At 57.9% G+C, this 16,629-nt stretch overlaps 1 protein-coding gene across 1 annotated transcript in view; it reads left to right on the plus strand.

The window, feature by feature from the left end:
• Window positions 1-1,025: 1,025 nt before the first annotated feature.
• FIGNL2 (fidgetin like 2) overlaps window positions 1,026-16,629 on the plus strand; it is a 29,250-nt gene continuing 13,646 nt past the window's right edge. Inside the window, exon 1 of the mRNA XM_079937622.1 lies at window positions 1,026-1,156. The gene's annotated coding sequence lies outside the window, so the exon portion shown is untranslated. The remainder of the gene's footprint in view (window positions 1,157-16,629) is intronic.

Here is a 16,629-nt window from a genome sequence, read left to right on the forward strand (position 1 = left end):
GTAGACGCTCTATATGTATCTGCTGAATGAATGCACCAATTAATGAACGCCTTTGGACACCTCCAAGCCGATCACAGGTCTGGGATTCATCCTGTTGGCCCAGTGTGAATGCTGCCTTCTTGGGGAAGCCCTCCAGGGAAGCCCACTGTTTAGACGTCACATCGCATTCTCCACTGCCCACCTCCAGGGCTCTCGGTCCTCCCCCGAACCCACCCCACTCGGAGTGGCATTAGTGCAGGGCGGTGGACTTGCTGGGCTGTGTGTGTCCCACCCTCTGCATCCCGGGCAGGCGCAGGGGGGTGGGGCGGAGGAGAATGAAAGAGTGAGTCTACCAGGCTTAGGCTGAGAGGCCGAGGCAGTCCAGGGAGTGGGGGTCGAAGGCGGCTAGCGGACGGGGCGGGCCGGGCCGGCTGTCTTCCCCTTTGCCCTTCGACCCAGGAAGCCGCTCACACCCGGCGGACACGCTCGGCCGCCCTATTGCCCAGTCCCGGCCCCCACCCCTCCCACCTCGGGGAGTGCTCCTCACCCTGCTCGGCCTCCACCCCCACCCCAACTTCCCGCTCCAACGGCCCGGGAGAGGCGGGAGCGGGCCTGAGAGTGGCGCAATGACACTCCACACCAAGGGTCATTTGCTCTTTTTCCCCCTCTGTGGCTAATTTATTTTAGAGCCTGGGGAGGAGAGGGGCGGGGCCGGGCCGGGCGGGTAGAGAGGAGGGGCCGGGCGAGCCCAGGGGAGGTGGGGGCAGGGCGGGGGCGAGGAGGGGAGGGCGGGGAAGCAGCCGGGGTGGAGAGGGCCGGGGAAGGGGCGGGAGTTGGGGGGAAGGGAGGGGCACGAGGGGAGGGGAGGAGCAGGGAAAGGGGAGGGGAGCAAAGGCCTGCGAGGGAGGGCGCTGGGGGCGGGCGAGGGGAGGCGGGGGTGGGGGTGGGGGTCCTGCCTGCGGGGGGAGCCGGGACGGCCCCTTGTCCGGCCACCCCCACTGCCCAGTCCCGCTCCCGCCCGCGGCGGCCGCAGCAGCCGCAGCAGTAGCGGCTCCAGGATGGTGAGCGCCGCTGCCCCCCAGCCCCGGCCTGTCGCCCCCGGCCCGCGCCCCAGCCCCGGGGCCGGACGCCCCCCCAGGCCGCGCACACTCACCTAGGACCCGGCCGGGATGCCGAGGTACGGGGCCGCGGGCCCGGCGGGGGCAGGCACGGGAGCGCGCGGGCGGGCCGGGGTCAGGGGGTGGTGACCGTTCGTTCGGTCGGGGTGTCCGGAGCTTTGTCCGCGGGCGCGGGGCAGTGCGAGGGCCGGAGAGGGCGGGGGCTGCGGGGCGCGGGGTTCAGCGAGGCGGGGGTCGAAGGGCAAGGCCAGCGAGAGACCCCAGCGGGTGCGTGGGAGCCGAGGGTCACTTCCCGGGGGGAGGGGGCGGGCAGAGAAGGGGCTCTCCTCTCCGCAGCCGACGGGCACCCTCTTCGCCGCCCCCTTTGGTGCGGAGGCTGCAGCAATAGCGAGCAGCAGGCTCTGGGGGTAGCCTGCGGGATTGGGGGTGGGGAACCAGAATTTGCGGGTTCGGGTCCCAGAAGGATCCAGTGTCCGGAGCCCGAGGGCCGGCCCGAGGCCCCTCCCACTCCGTCAGGTCTTTGTCCAGCGGCCCCTGTGTGTGAGGGAGGGGGGTGGGGACTGGGTTCCAGGCCCGGAGATTCCCCAGCATCGTGACGGGGCAGTGACAGGAGACTGAGGCCACTTCGGGCCCTGCGGGTCCTGCGTCCCTCACGCCCAACCCCTGCCTTTCTTCTCTTCTGGCCCGGGAGAGCATAGCCCCCATCTCAGAGTCGGGGTGTTGCAGGAAGCAACTTACCTTCACCCGTGCGCTACAGGCTGCGAGGGTGACCCTCTGAGCTCCCGGCCCTCTCTCCCGAGAGCCCTTTAAACTTCCCCGCTCCACGAGCCCTCTCTTGGTCTGTCTACACAGAGATTCCCTTGCTAAGGAACCCGCTCGATAGAGGGTCCTCCGCTAGGGTTGGGCACACAGTAGGTGCTCAGCAAATGTACGCCCCCTTCTCGGCCCCTGGGCGGAGGAGGCCTGGGAAGGGGTCTACGCGGGGGCGAGTGTAAGTGGCCTGGAGTCTGCGTCCACAGGCAGCCAGGAGTCCAGAGCGCAGCGGTGGGTGGACGGGTGGGTGGGCTGTTAAAGGGACGGTCACTAAATCAGGATTAGGCCGTGGGGCTGTCAGGCTGCCAGGCCCTGTCTCCATGGATACCTAATTTGGAGGAGAATAGAGGACGGAAGAATGTTTGTGTTGTCGTCCGCGCGGGCTGCCGCGGCTGAGCGGACTCCAGCCGTCGGCCAGGCAGCGAGGAATGGGTATCCGTTTTGAAGCCCACTCTGGGCTTCCGCGGGGCGGGAGAACTTCTCGGTTCTCGGGGCCCAGAGCCTTCCCTGTGGAGTCGCTGGAGTGGGCCAGGTGATGCAGTGGTCCAAAGAACTCTGACCCTGCACAGGGGAGCCCCAGAGGCTCTGGGTGGGAGCCCCAGAGTCCAACCTGAACCCCTGTGCATCGTCCTGGAAGCGGCCGGGCTGGGGTTCCTCAGATCCCCCATCCCGGAGCTCCTAGCCGGGAGCAAGCGCCGTCCTCCGCTGCGCTGTGACCCCGGAGGACGGACGCGCTGCGCGGCTCGTGGCTGAGCGCCGCGGGGACCCAGCCGCACGCCGGTACCCGGCGGCCGCGGGAGCGGCGGGGCAGGGGGCGGGACGGGACTTAACTGGGGTGGGCGAGAAAGGGGCGGGGCCTGCCGGCCAGCTTCGCTCCACCGGGTGACAGGCCTCGTAAATCCCCCTCTCCCGTATTTAACGCCATTTCATTTATTTCCACTTGATTCCACTGGTGTCCTCAGCAGCCGCCCCTGTAAGGAGCGACCCTCGTGCCCTCCCTGTAATATCTTCTCGGGGGAAAGCCCTCTTGCGCCAAAGGGAATTAGTTCTGTGGGGCAGTGGAGCTGCTCCGGGGGAGGCCCAATAACCCCCACTTTTCAGGGGGCCCCCCGTCTCCTCAGGAGAAGAAGAGGAGGGCTGAGAGACCCAGGGATGAGTTTGGCTTTCCGAGGGCCTGCGGGATTCTCGGGCTGTGGTGTGAGGGTGGGCTGGGCTGGGCTGGGGATCCCATGAGTGGACAATCCCACTGCGCCGACTGGAGCGGGGCAGGAGAGGGACCAGGCCCGAGTGTGCTGTTCTCAGAGCCCTTTCCTGCCTTCCTCCTGGTCATCCATGGCCACAGCTTTTTATGGAGCAAGAATCCCCGCCCCTCCCCTCCCCTCCCCTGCCTGGGCTGCAGCTTTATTGCTGAGACCTCAGACTCTCTCCACGCAATTTCACGCCTCTCTGCCTTCGCTCTGGCTGTCCCCTCAGCCAAATGCTTTCCCATTGTCCCTGTCTCTCCACAACCTCCTCATTCTTCAAGGCCCAACTCGGATGCCACACGTCCTCCATATACGGTCTCCAGAGCCCGCAGCTCTTGTCACTTGCTCCTCCCTACATGTTCTCCTAACCCTGCACCTGTGCCTCCTGTCAGCCTCTGAGGCTGAGTCCACGCTAGGCTTTTCCTCCTGGAGGACAGGGTGGAGCATATACTTCCCCGCGCCCCGTCCCCACTGGGGATGCCTGGCACCTTGTGGGTGCTCCATAAATATTTGTGGGCTGAATAAAAGGGGTTTTGTAAGGGCAGCCTGCAAAGCATGGCATCTGAACACTTGCGGGCAAATAACTCTGTGCTCCTGGGTGGGGGGAGACCCCTGGGTGGCTCTCTTCCTCCTCCTCATTTGCTGACCCTCCCCCATCCCCAAGTCCGGGGAGGACTTTGCCCCTTCCTTTCCCCACAGACCAGCATTCTTTCCCTGCCATTATCATCCTGTTAAACAGAGAGACCAGTCAGGATCCATATGGATCACATTAACAATTGCTTATTATCTGGGCCAAGACTGCCCCCACTCTCCACCCCCAGCTCCTCCTGCTGCAGCTGCTGGACCCTTAGGAGCCCAGCCTTCCCGCCTCCCCCTCCCCCCACCTCTGTCAGCCAGGGATCGCAGGGGACAGGCTGGTCTCCCTTGCTCTCCCCATGCCTTCTAGCAGAAGTCTGCTGCTTCTTGACTTGGCTGGCGGCTAATGACTCCTCTACCCGATTTAATGAAAACCAGGTTCTTTGCGGGAGCATGGCTCAGTGAGGTTCCAGGGCCGCTGTGGAGAGAGGTGGACCTGAGGCCGGGTACACCTGGGGTCCACAACCCCGAGAGCCTCTGCCTTCCCGGGGACAGAGGCTGTGGGCTGGGGTAAGCCCCACTAGGCCGACCATGGGGTATACCGATGCCTTCTGCCATCTCAGCCCTGGGCTGGCCCTGCTCCCTTCTTGGAGCTGGCAGGCTAGTGAGGAAGAGCAAAGCAGGAGAGGCCCTACAAGGCTATGTGGGTCCCAAGCCTTATGCCGCAGTCAAAGAAGCAAGAAATCTTAGAGTTTTCCAGAGTGGCTTGAGTGCTGAGGTCGGCCTTGAAGGATGAGGGGTGCAGTTTATGTTTCAATGCATGTAGCCCAAGAATACTAGGAATGGGAGGGTCTTCCAGATGACCCAGTCCTGGGTGCATAACTTTTTTTGATTTACAGACCCCTCAAAAGCCATCTCCAGAAAAATGCACTTCCATCACTCGATACTAGACTTTGCCTTCTGCTTTAGAGGGTCCTTGGACCCCGTGACACCCATGGGAACCCTACATCAGGAAACCCTCCCACCAATCCAGACCCCCGTGACGTGCTGAGAGCAGAGTGGGGCCTGCAGCCCAGCACTCCTGCCCTCCATGTGGTGCTGTCTCCATGGAAGGTGGACAGGATGAGCCAAGAGACCAGGGGCATTGGACGGAGCTGCTGGGCCAGCCTCTGAGCGGGAAAGGTTCACACTGCCTGGGTCGGGGTATGGGCTAGTCACCTCTGATTGTGTCACCTGGAGAGAGGAGGTCCAGGGGTTGTTTTGTTGTAGGACCCACTCATCCCCAGGAGCAAGGATGCGTGGCAAGAGAGTCTAGCTCTCCTCTGAGCACTCTCGTAAGCGACTTGATGAATCATAGCTAATATTTACGTACATAGTGCTTATTAAATATTCTATATCTCATCTGAGAAGTGGGACTAATCATGGTGCCCTCCTCATAAACATTGTCGTGAGGATTAAATGAGGCAGGGGCCGGAAGCCCTGAGTCCCAGTCTTGAAGGACTGTGGGCCTGTGAGGGCCTGGTCAGAAACGGAGGGGACAGAGCTCAGGGCTATACAGATCCTCCTTGACTTACGATGGGGTTATGTCCCGATAAAACCATCGTAAGTTAAAATTATTGTAAGTCAAAAACACATTTAATGCACCTAGCCTACTGAACATCATAGCTTAACCTAGCCTACCTTACAGGTGACCGGAAAACTTCCGTGAGCTTACAGTTGGGCAAAATCATCAAACACAAAGCGTACTTTATAATAAAGTGTTCAGTATCTCATGTAAGTTATTGAAGACTGTACCGAAAGTGAACAACACAGTGGTTTAATGGGCGCAAAATGGTTGTTTCGTATCAGTTGTTTACCTCGTGATGGCATGGCTAGCCGGCGGGAGCTGCGGCTCACTGCCACTGCCCAGCATCACGAGAGAGGATCGTACTGCATATTGATCGCTAGCCTGGGAAAAGATCAACATTCACAATTCAAAGTACGCTTTCTACTGAACGCGTATCGCACCACTGTGAAGTCAAAGAGTTGTAAGTCAAACCATCGTGAGTTGGGACATCTGTGATTGCTGTTGATGTTGACATTTTCCTACTTGGGCCAGCAGGAAAATGGAGAAGGGATTGCAGTGGGAGGCATCCAGGTGCCTGGCTCTCTTTTCCTTTGGTAAGGAGGCGTGGACAGTCAGCCTTTGCAATTCACCTTGGGGACTGGTGGAGGGGTGGGGTGTCCTCAGTGAATGGTAGCATTAGGCAGTGGCCTCGGACCAACCTCCGTAGGCCCTAATCCCAAATTTATGATGACCAATCATGCCCCCCACCCGAGGGGCCAAGCCCTGGGCTGCAGTGACCCTGCCACTAATCAGGTCTAATTGCCCTGGACAAGTCACATACTCTGTTTGTATCTCTATGTCTTCATCTGCAAAATGGGGGTAAGAACACTAGTGAGTGAGTTCGTAGGTGATAGAGGTGTTGGTTTCACATAGTGTGTCCTTTGTCTCTGAAGTACATGCCTACCTCTGGTGACCCACGTGGTGATTCAGTACCCACTGCAGAGAACCAACTCCCAGCGCAGGAGCAAGGAGAAAAAGGGGACATGAATGTGAAAGTTCTGGCCCAGGGCAGGGTTTGCCCAGGCCATCTTTGAAGCTCTCTCCGAAGTAGAGTCAGGGCAGGAGCGGGGGCTCAGGAGGTAGGTGAGAGGGGAGCCAGCTTGGCTACCTCTGGAATCCGGGAGGTGGAAGCTGCCTCCCCCCTGCCTCCCCTCACCGCCTGGCAGATTCAAGCCACCTGATCCCCTGCTCAGTGCTGGAATCAATCAATCGGGGATGGATGGGAAGATGTGGCAAAGAGGCTGCATTTTATTCTAACAAACCTGGGTAGAACACCTGCTGGGTGCTGGCACCGTGCCAGGTCCTGGGCCGGGATTCCTGGGCCCCTGAGACTCCCCACAAACTCCCCAGGCACCTACATACCAGCCCCTGAGTGGGGCTTTCCTGCCTCGGATCTTCCATAACAACCCTCGGCTTCCCGTGTGGCCTGGAAGGAGCAGATCCCATCCTTAGCCCTGGCGCTGTTTGCTTTGCTGCAGGTACCCACGTGAAGCACTGCTACACTCACCTCACACTCAGCAGGGCCCTGAGCCAGGCCCAGATACTTTATCCGGACAGGCTTTCATCCAACAAGCATTATTTCTGATGTGCTCCCCCTTTCCAGGAGCTTACAAGACAGTCAAGGACCAGCGGATAGGCCAAAGGACAGGCTGAGCTTTCAGAACCACTCTCCTCGTTTTCCCTGCGTAGGAGGGAGCCTCCGAAGGTGCTTGAGCTGGGGAGCGGTAGACAGGACCCAGGATGGGATGGAGAGGAGAGACTTGGGAAAAGACCACTCCCTTCACAGCAGGGCCTTGCATCTTCAGCAGAGTCCCGAGGAGACTTCTTTTTCCCGAGGGAGGCTGTTCATAGGTGACAGAGGCCCTAATTCGGGCTCTTCCTCTCCTCTCTGCAATTTTTCTGGGTCATCCCCACTTACATGTCTAATAGGCACTGCAAACCCAACAAGTCTAAAAACCGAGCTCCGGCCCACCCCACCCCGATGGGGCAGCTCCATCCTGTTGACAGTGGGAATTAGGAAACTGGGAACGTCCACCTGCTGCTGTCTGGCCTGTTGGGCCCTTGGATGCTTGAGAGTCTGGGGTGGTTTTTCTTCTTTCCAGACCAGTGGGGAAAGAAAACTGGCGAGATTCGGGTTATACTGCAAAAAGACACCTCCCGCTGCCTCATGTTCTTCCACATCTACCCAATCTACCTGGAGGTTTCTGTTGGGGCAGAGGGGCGCCAGGGGGACTTTGGCCACCAGGGGGGATCGCCCCTCCCACCCAGCTCCTCAGAGAGACAGAGGTCATTGGTGGCCAGACGCTCACCCCTCTAGGAAGGGGCTCCTTTTCCAGGTATCCTGTGTTCTGTGTGGGATGCCCATCCTCCTGTCACCATCTTCCATACTGTAGCCCTCTCGGGTCAGAGTTTTGGGGTTTGAGCCCCTAATTGGGAAAGATGGAGCTGCCTCATCGGGGTGGGGTTGGTCAGGAGTTCAGCTTTTAGACTTGTTGGGTTTGCAGTGCCTATTAGACATGTAAGTGGGGATGACCCAGAAAAATTGCAGAGAGGAGAGGAAGAGCCCATCAACTTGCCCAAGAGTGCCCCACCCTGTAGGCAGCCTCTCGTGTTGAATGCCTCTACTGATGGGGAGCTTATCACTTCCAGAGACAACCTACATGTTCTCAGACAGCTAACATTAAGGCAGAAATCTTTCATGGCAGATTCGTCTCATTCGAGGATGGGGTGGGGGAGAGCCGAGGGCCTGCACAGAGCTGCCGCCCAGCACCATGTCCTAGCTTGGTGACTTCGACGAGTTAACTATGCCTCAGTTTCCTCCTCTGTAGCATGGGAGTAACAGTCGTACTTCCTTCCTGGGGTTATTGTGAGGATTACATGCGCTCACGTGCTTACAGCAGTGCTTGGCACGTGTGCTGGGGACCCAGACCAGAGCAGACAGGAGTTGCTGTGGTTGTTGTTTGGTTTTCGCCTAGCACCATCCCCCCCCATTTCTCTTTCTGTTCCCGTGGCCCCGCAGGTGGAGGGGGCCACCCCCTGGAGGACAGCCCTGCCCACTCACGCCCAGGTAGACCGGCCAGGCTGCATAGCTGGAGTTACTCAGCTCGGCTCCCCCAGGGCTGGGAAGGGAGTAGGAGGGGGCAGAGGCAGGCAGCCGCTGGGGAAGCCTGCGTAGGCTGCCTGGGCCTGCTCCCTTACCTCTGCTCTGCTCTGGCCCTGTGCGGGGTGTCTCTCACACACCCCTATGCACGGGGAGGGGGGTATATTTGGGGCCCGGGAACATAGGATCACACAGACTTTAATGCTTAAGCCTTTCGGAGGTCACATGCCACCCAAACTGACTCAAGTCAACCTTGGATCCTAAGCTTGGCTGGGGGGAAGGGGGTGGGGTCTGAGAGGGGGCCTTTGTCTCTTGGGCTAAACACCCGTGATCCGTGATCCCGGAGGAGCTCACGAATAGAGTTGTATTCCAATGTCATTAATTCCCTTTGTAGCCCCGTGTATTGAATATTTAAAAAATTCTACCCCCTGCCCAGGTTTATTAAGGTATAATTGACAAAGTAGTCCCATGTGTTATTGGTTTCTTAACTGAGGTATCACTGACATATAACATTAGTTTCAGGTGTACAACACAATGATTTGATTTTTGTATATAGCATGAAATGGTCACCGCAATAAGTCTAGCTAACATCTGTCACGATATATAGTTACACCTTTGTTTTCTCTTGTGTATTTTTATCTCATACGCTGACAAATACTTTTGAGAACAGGCTGCAAGGTTTACTAGATTGCAGAAGGGGCCTACGACTGAACACTGGTCAAGAGCCCTGACCTCCTCCCCCTCCCACAGCCATGCAGGGCCAAGTCCCAAGGGACGAAGGGCCCCAGACGCAGATCCACGAGGAGACAGGCACTAGGAGGGTTCACCCAGCCCCGGGGAGCAGGGCTGCCGGAGCTGGCCAGTAGCCGCCGTGACCACAGCCTCCTCCGCCAGTGCCCGCTGCTGTGCCCACTCTGTGTTGAGAGGCCGAGTGCGCCCCAAGACTCCCAGGGACAGGAAAAGTGTGGCTCGGGAGGAAGTTGGGTCTGGCACGGTGCGGGTTCCCAAGAGGGACCAGAAGGGGCATGTGACATTATCTGGGCATTTTCTAAGTTGGACAGAGGGCAGAGAGGGGCAGGGCACTGGGGCTCCTTCTATTGGCAGAGGAGGAGTGGGTGAGAGGTGCTCTAGGACACAGGGCAGCAGGGCCAGGGTTCAGGCAGGACATCCAGGGAAGCCGTGGTCTGGGACTCGGTTCCCCCCACAGTCCCAGCCAGCAGTCGAGAGGGGCAGGACAGGGGCCTTACACTGCAGGGTGATGCCTCCATTCTGGGGCCCAGCTTGGAAAATGCCCTTCTCTCCTAGGGGTCTCTCAAGCGCATTGGATCCTTCTGTGCCAGAGTGTCTCCCCGACCCCGCCTTTTTCAGGCTGAAGTGCTTGGCCAGCCCTCTTGGGAGCCAAGTCAGAGCCAGGCCTGGTGTCTTGCCCCATCCCCTGGCTCCCTCCAGCCACTCTTGAGAGTACCACCCTTCCTTCACTGCCCTCATGCCAGCGTGGGGGCACGCTGGGACATGCTGGTTCCCCCATTTCACACCGGAGGAAACAGAGAGGTTGAGACACTTGCCCCACATCTCAGAGGCTGACCCACTCCATGCATCATCTGAGCCCTAGGAAGGAGGTGGGACTGTGACCTCCAGAAGGACCCCTGGGCTTGCCAGGGTGGGCTCAGAGACCCCCAGCCCCAATGGCAGTCTTCAGACACCTGCCTAACTGAAGTCACCAGTGAGTCCAGGCTGCATTTGAGGGTCCCTGGGAGCAGCCAGTGAAGGTGAGGAAAGGAGGAAGAAGGGAAGGAGTGTGTCCTGCTGTCCAGTGGGCTCGCACTATAAACCCCTCCTAGCAGTCTGTTGGGGGCACTCAGTGACGTCATGGAGATCGAGCTCCGGGTCCAGGAGGCAATGGCCTCTGGGAGATAGCAGCCTGACCCACCAAGTCCTCCGGAAAGCATGGACATAGGGTGAGCCCTCCCTCCCTTTGTGTCCTGTCCCAGGGCCCAGCAGTTAAAGCCCCCACTAACCTGCTCCAACACAGCTCAGGTAGTGAGAAGAGGGCGTAGTAGGGTGGGCTGTGCTGCCCTTAACGCAGTTACCAGCCCCGAAGACTCACTTTACTTGGCCTTGATGAAAATTCTACTTGCCCAGTAGGGCCACTCTCAAGCAGGCATGGAGAGAAGCCAATCGGCTTTGCTAACCTTCATTGAGGGCCGAGTGGTTGATAGCCCGGAACCTCCCAGAGCTGTAGGTAGCTTACAAGAGGATGCCTGTTAACCAGAATGGTTTTCTGTTCCTGAAATTTCAGGCAGCCTAAATAAAGCAAACAAAATCGAGGTAGGTGGAGACAAATTGAGTTTTCTTTGGGGGAAGGGGGAAGGGTGATAAGTAGGCCAGTTCTCTCTACCTGCTGTCTCCAGGGAGATAGATGAATTGGGGATAGGAAACCCGTATTCCTTGCCCTGTGTTTCTGGATATCTTCCCAGCCTGCGGAAGGGGTGAGATTGTGTGGCTGGAAGGAGAGGGCTTAGAGCATCTCCCAGCAGCTACAGCCACCAGGATGAGGGTCAAGAGAAAACATGGAGGGGCTGTCGGAAAGAAGGGAGTGGGCAGGAGAGTAGGGCTTCAGAGCTGGAAAAGTGATTAGCAGCTCTGATGAGGCTGAAGGCAGCCCCGGCAGCCCCGGGGCAGCACAGGAGGGAAAAAGAGCTGTCATGCATAGAGGGCAGACCTGGTGAGTCCCACCACAGTCAGCCAGATCGCAGTGGGTACAGGCAGGTCCCCAAGCCCTGGGGGTGGATGTGCCTCATGGGGATTGGGGGTGGGACTGAGTCTTCAGATAAAGCGTTGGCTGCCCTGTCCTGGGTCTGGCACCCCAGGACCTTCTGCAAGAGAGGGGAAAGCCCAGGAGCCGTGCCCAAGTTCCTAGGGGAGTAGATGGGCCGTTTGATCAGTGAGTGTGTAAATTGGGATTTTTGTGGATCGCTTATTCACTGCTGGAGCTGGGGCCCCCAAATTCCTCTGTGCCCCAGAATGCTTAATTTAGTCCTGAGCTTTCCCCCGGGAGAGGAGGGAGGACAGCTCCCCACAGGCCCCCCTCCCCTCCTGCTGTGTCTCCTCCCAAGGCCCCAGGCTTTGTCGTTGCAGGTTGAGTGGTTCAAATGTGTTAATACACTCCCTGGGGGCCGCTGGGCAGTGGGACTTACCCTTCAGTGCTGTGATTGGCTAGAAAGACCATGGGAGGGAGTTCATGGCGGCAGCTGGGAGTGTGTGTGTGTGTGTGTGTGTGTGTGTGTGTGTGCGCGCGCGTGCGCACGCGCGAGCGCACACACGTGCTGTGCGCCTGTTTGGGGGGAGTTTGGGGGGGGCTGTCCATCCTGCTCAGACCACTGGGCAGAGACAAAGGATCTTCATCTAGCCTGGAACGAGGATTAAGTCCAGAATAAGCCACGTCCCTACCTGGTCAAGCTGGTTAGGGAGCCCACCTGTCCATCTTTACATCCTCTTATTACCTCTTGACGTGGTGGGACTTATTCAGTGTGCGCTGAATGGATGAGTGACCACATGACTGACTGCGTTTTTAACTGGGGTTGTGTCTGCTAGAATAATCCAGCATCTACAGATTCCTAAATCTCCCCCTAAGATTCCTAAGTACCCCCCCTTCTCTCACTGCTGACACAAGGGCGGGCATGAAGGACTGGCCAGACCTCAGGGGACACAGCTGTGACCCCCAGACTCTGTTGCACTGAAGAGTGCTTTCACAGTGATCACGTTTTTCCCTGCCGGCCCCCATCTGTCCATGGGATTTAATGAGGATGAGGATGGTAGGCGAGGGGGGATGGGTGTTAAGCAGCTGATGGGGGAGGGAAGGAGGCAGAGCCTGGAGGGCCAGATGACAAACTGCCCTGTCCTACTGTCCTCTCCTCTTCAGCCTGCCCCTCCTCTGCTGGTGGCAGACGGGACAGGTTGGGCTGGCGGGGTGGTGGGTTCAGCTCATCTGCCCTCCCTCCCCGGCTCCTGGGGAAGCTGGAGTCCTGAGGAACGGAATCCGAGTCCTAGGGATGTCTTACCTGGAGACCCTAAGAAGTGAGACTCCGTTCAAGTTCAAGAGAAAGCAGCGGAGGCTCCAGCTGTAGTGGGAAGCACCCCGGCTGCAGAAGCAAGTCCTGGCTGGGATGAGAGCAGCACAGTTCCCATGGAACTTCCTGCAGTGGTGGGGATGCTCTGCGTCCGTGCTGACCACGCAGGTGCCACTACCGCGTGTGGCCAGTGAGAGCTTGGAGTGTGGCTAGTGTTGTCGAGGAAATTCCTTTAATTGAATTTCACTTTAACAAGACATTTTTTATTTTTAAATAATTAATAAGTCATTATAAGTGATTTAATTCTAAATAATACATTTTAATGAATTTAAATAGCTCCCTGTGGCTAGCAGCTGCGATGTGGGCAGCACAGGATTAGAGGCTGTGTTCAGAGGTGGAAGCCAGGCTCTTGGGTGCAGATCCCTTCCTGCCTGTGTGACCTTAGGCGGGGTTGTTCGCAGCGTGCGGTGCCCCCTCCCCAGTCTGTCAGAGCACCCCCGCCCCAGTGCGGGTGGGTGACCGAGCGGCCCTTAAGAGGTCCTGGCCGGTGAGGGGGCCCAATACCCAGGGACAGACCAAGAGCCCAGGGTGGGAAAGGAGTGGCTGTATAGAGCTCTAGACTTTGAAGCATCTTAGAACTTCCTTGGGGGTGTCAGTCCTAGAAGGCTTCCTGGAAGAGGGGATAGGGAGCAGGCTTGGGCTGGAGCTGTGCCTGAGAGCCTCGCCCTGAGGGGGCCCTGTGTTTGGCACCCAGGCACCTTAGCCAAGGCTGAGATAGGGAGGGGCTGGCAGCATGGGCTGAGAATCTCAGCTTCCCCTCTTACTAGCTGTTGTGGCCTTGGGAGAATCACTCTCCCTTCTCTGAGCCTCCATTTCCTCTTCTGTAAAATGGGGAGAATATGTTTATCTATCAGGGAAGTCGTGAGGATGAAACTGAATGGTAATTATTCAAGTTCTCTGCAAACACTAGAAGGCCGGGAGAAAGGGAAGGTTTATCCTCAAGGGTGCTCGGCCCCTGGCCTGGCCTCTCAAGACGACAACAGATGGTCACAGCTTGTCTGTGGCCCTGACCGCGGACACAAGCAGGGATTTCTGCACTCTCCCCTCCCCCCAGCGCGTGTGCACACACACAGCCCAGATGGGGGCTGCTTGGCCGGCCTCCTGCTGTTTGGCATTTGACATATGAGGAGTCCAGGGCCAGAGCACACCCCACGCCCCCTGCCACCCCCATCCCAGAGAGGAGCCAGACTGGCGGGGAGGCCTTACTACCTTGAGGAAGCAGGATCCCAAGGGCCCTGATCTCTTTACCATGTGTCCGGTGGCCTTTGATGGGAATTCCATTGCCCCTTTTGTCCTCTCCCAGAGGCCTGGCTGGGGGAAGAGAGGAGGAGGAAGAATTTTGGGGGGAAAAAGAAAAAAAAAAAAAAAAAGGAAGGCCAGGTGGGGTCCCTGGGAGGCTGGGTGTCCTTCGGCTCCAGCCAGATCAGGGCTGGGTATTTCCTCTGGTGCTCACAGACACGGATTCCCCTTCCAGGCAATCCCTCCCCGTCCACTCCTGAAGTAATTCCCTGGCTTTGCCTCTTGCCACCCTCAACAGCTCACGTGGGCTCAAATTTAGTCACCTGGGTTTTTTTCTTTATTTGGACGCAGAAGCACTTTCAAGCCTCTTTGCTCATCCATCCATCCATCCATCCATCCACTCTACAGAGTCTATTAAGAACTTACTGTGCGCTAGGTACTGTCCTAGGTGCTTGGGATAAGACAGTGAACAAAACCAAGTACCTGCTTTCATGTAACTTTCCAATGGGTACAAGAAGATAAAGCCACAAGTAGGTCAGATTATGATGAGTGCTACAGAGGACATCAGGTTGGGGGGTCAGGTCTGATGAGGTGACAGTTGAGCAGAGGCCTGGAGTGAGTGAAGGTGTGAGCCGTGCAGAGGCCTGGGGAAAGAGTGTTTCAGGCACAGAGTGCAGCAAGGCCAGGGCCTCTGAGGCGGGAGCAAAGCCAGTGTGCGGGGAGCAGTGAGGAAGCCAGTGTGACTGGAGGGGAGGTGCCAGGGGACAGTGGCGGGAGGGGAGGCCCGGAGGGGAGGGGAAGCAGATGGGTGGGATGAGGTCGGCTACTAGGAGGACTCTGGCTTTTCTTCCCAGTGAGATGGGAGCCTCTGGAAGCTTCTGGGCAGAAGAATGACATGCTCAGACATGTTTTCAAAGGTCCTGTGGCTACTGCGTTGCGACTAGAGAGTGGGGCACAAGAGTGGACATGGGGAGGGGAGAATGGGAGGCCGCTGCCGTCCTCTGGGTAAGAGATGTCGCCGGAGTGGTGAGAGGTGGCTGCAGTTCGGATAGATTTGGAAGCTGGGGACAGTCTGATTTGCTGGTCTGAGGTGTGAAAGAGAGAAGTTAGAAGTGACCCCAAGGTTTCTGGCCTGAGCACCTAGAAGGGATGAGGCTGCCGTTTCCTGAGGTGGGGAAGACCCAGGGTGGGAGTAGTGGGTGGTGGGTAGGTCGGGGCTGGGTGAGAAAGTCAGAAGTTTGATTTTTGGACATGTCAATTGTGTCCATTAGACATTTAAGCGGGGCGGGGTCAGGAAGAAGGTTGACTATGCCAGTGGGGTGTGCATGGGGGGGAGCTAGGCTGGAGAATCCTCAGTGCACAGCCGATGGTCAAGGCCGTGAGCCTGGGTGGGGTCTCCAAGGAGTTAATGTGGAGAGAAGCCTCCAAGGACTGAGCCCTGGGCTCAGCAAGGCTCGGAGGGGAGGGGTGAAAGGAGGGTCTGAAAGAGGTGGAGGAGGAGAGGGGGCGGGGCGCCCAGTGAAGAAGCTTCAGGAAGGAAGGGGGACCGGCTGAGTCCAATGCCGCTGAGCTGAGGACTGGCCATCTGACTGACGGTCAGACTTAACAACGCGCACGCAGACAGCTGGAACGCTGGGTGTGAAAGCCTGGATGGAGGGCGTTCAAGAGAGAATGGGAGGGGAGGAAGCAGAACTTGTAGCATAGGCATCTTTTAAACTCTTTCTTGTTTTTGTTTTGTTTTTGATTTTGGTAAAAAGCAAGCAGAGTGCAATAGGATGTAGTTGGAAGGGGATCAAGAGACCCTCTTGAGCTCCCCCGACCCCAAGATGGGAGAAGGAGCAGCACGTTGGTGGGCTGATGAGGATGACCCAGTAGAGGGGGAAGCTGGTCATGCAGGACAGGGGAGACTTGAGGGAACACGGTCCCTGGGCATCGAAAGGGGACGGGATCCGGGCGCAAGAGGAAGAACAGCCTGTGTTCTTACTGCCAGGAGGGGCTTCCTCCAGCTCTCCCCGAAAGGCAAGGGGTCAGTTAGGGCTGGAGTGGCCAAGGAGGATGCGTGAAGGAGGAGGGACCTGCCGTGGGCCTTGAAAGATGGGAACGAGCTAGTTGGCACAGGGAGAGCTTTCCAGTGAGTAGACCTGGGTGAGCAAAGCCCTGTAGGCTGGACTGAGCAGGGCCGTTTCCCAGGTGTCTTTTGGCTCCGACCATTCCCACCTCCTGGCACGTGACCCCTTCCTCATCTCCCTATGGCTCTCCCTTCCCCCTTCCCCAGCTCCAGTTCTCCACCATTTTTCCAGCCAAGGAGTGAGTTTAGGGACATGGAGGGGAGTGTTGAGATCTGCTGGGTGGACCCCTGCTCCCCTCCGGGGTCTGCTCCCCCATTTGTATCCTTGCCTTACCGGAGCCTGTGGAGGTGCGAAAACACTGGCCAGCAGGAGGAGGCCCTCTTTCTGACCTTGGGCAAGCAGGACCTCCTCCCTGGGACTCAGTTTTATCGTCTGTAAATACTATCTACTTAGGTGGGGTGTTGGGTGGTGAGTGATGACACGGGTGTGCCGGCACTCCCTGCTCAGCTCCGTGGCGAACACACCCCAGTGCTTTCTGTCCACAGAGACCCATTTTAGGTGCCGCCCTGATTGCCCACCGAAAACAGGCTCCACAGCCTCCCAACTGCCAGTGTTCATTCTTTTCTTTTCTTTCTTGCTCTTTCATTCTTTCCTTCCCTTCCTTCCCTTCTTTCTTTCTTTTTCTTTCTCTCCATCCCTCTTCCTTTCCTTTCTTTTCTCTTCTTTTCTTTCCTATGGCCATAACCACTTTCACC

This window comes from Stenella coeruleoalba, assembly GCF_951394435.1.
Source record: "Stenella coeruleoalba genome assembly, chromosome: 11".
NCBI lineage: Eukaryota > Metazoa > Chordata > Mammalia > Artiodactyla > Delphinidae > Stenella > Stenella coeruleoalba.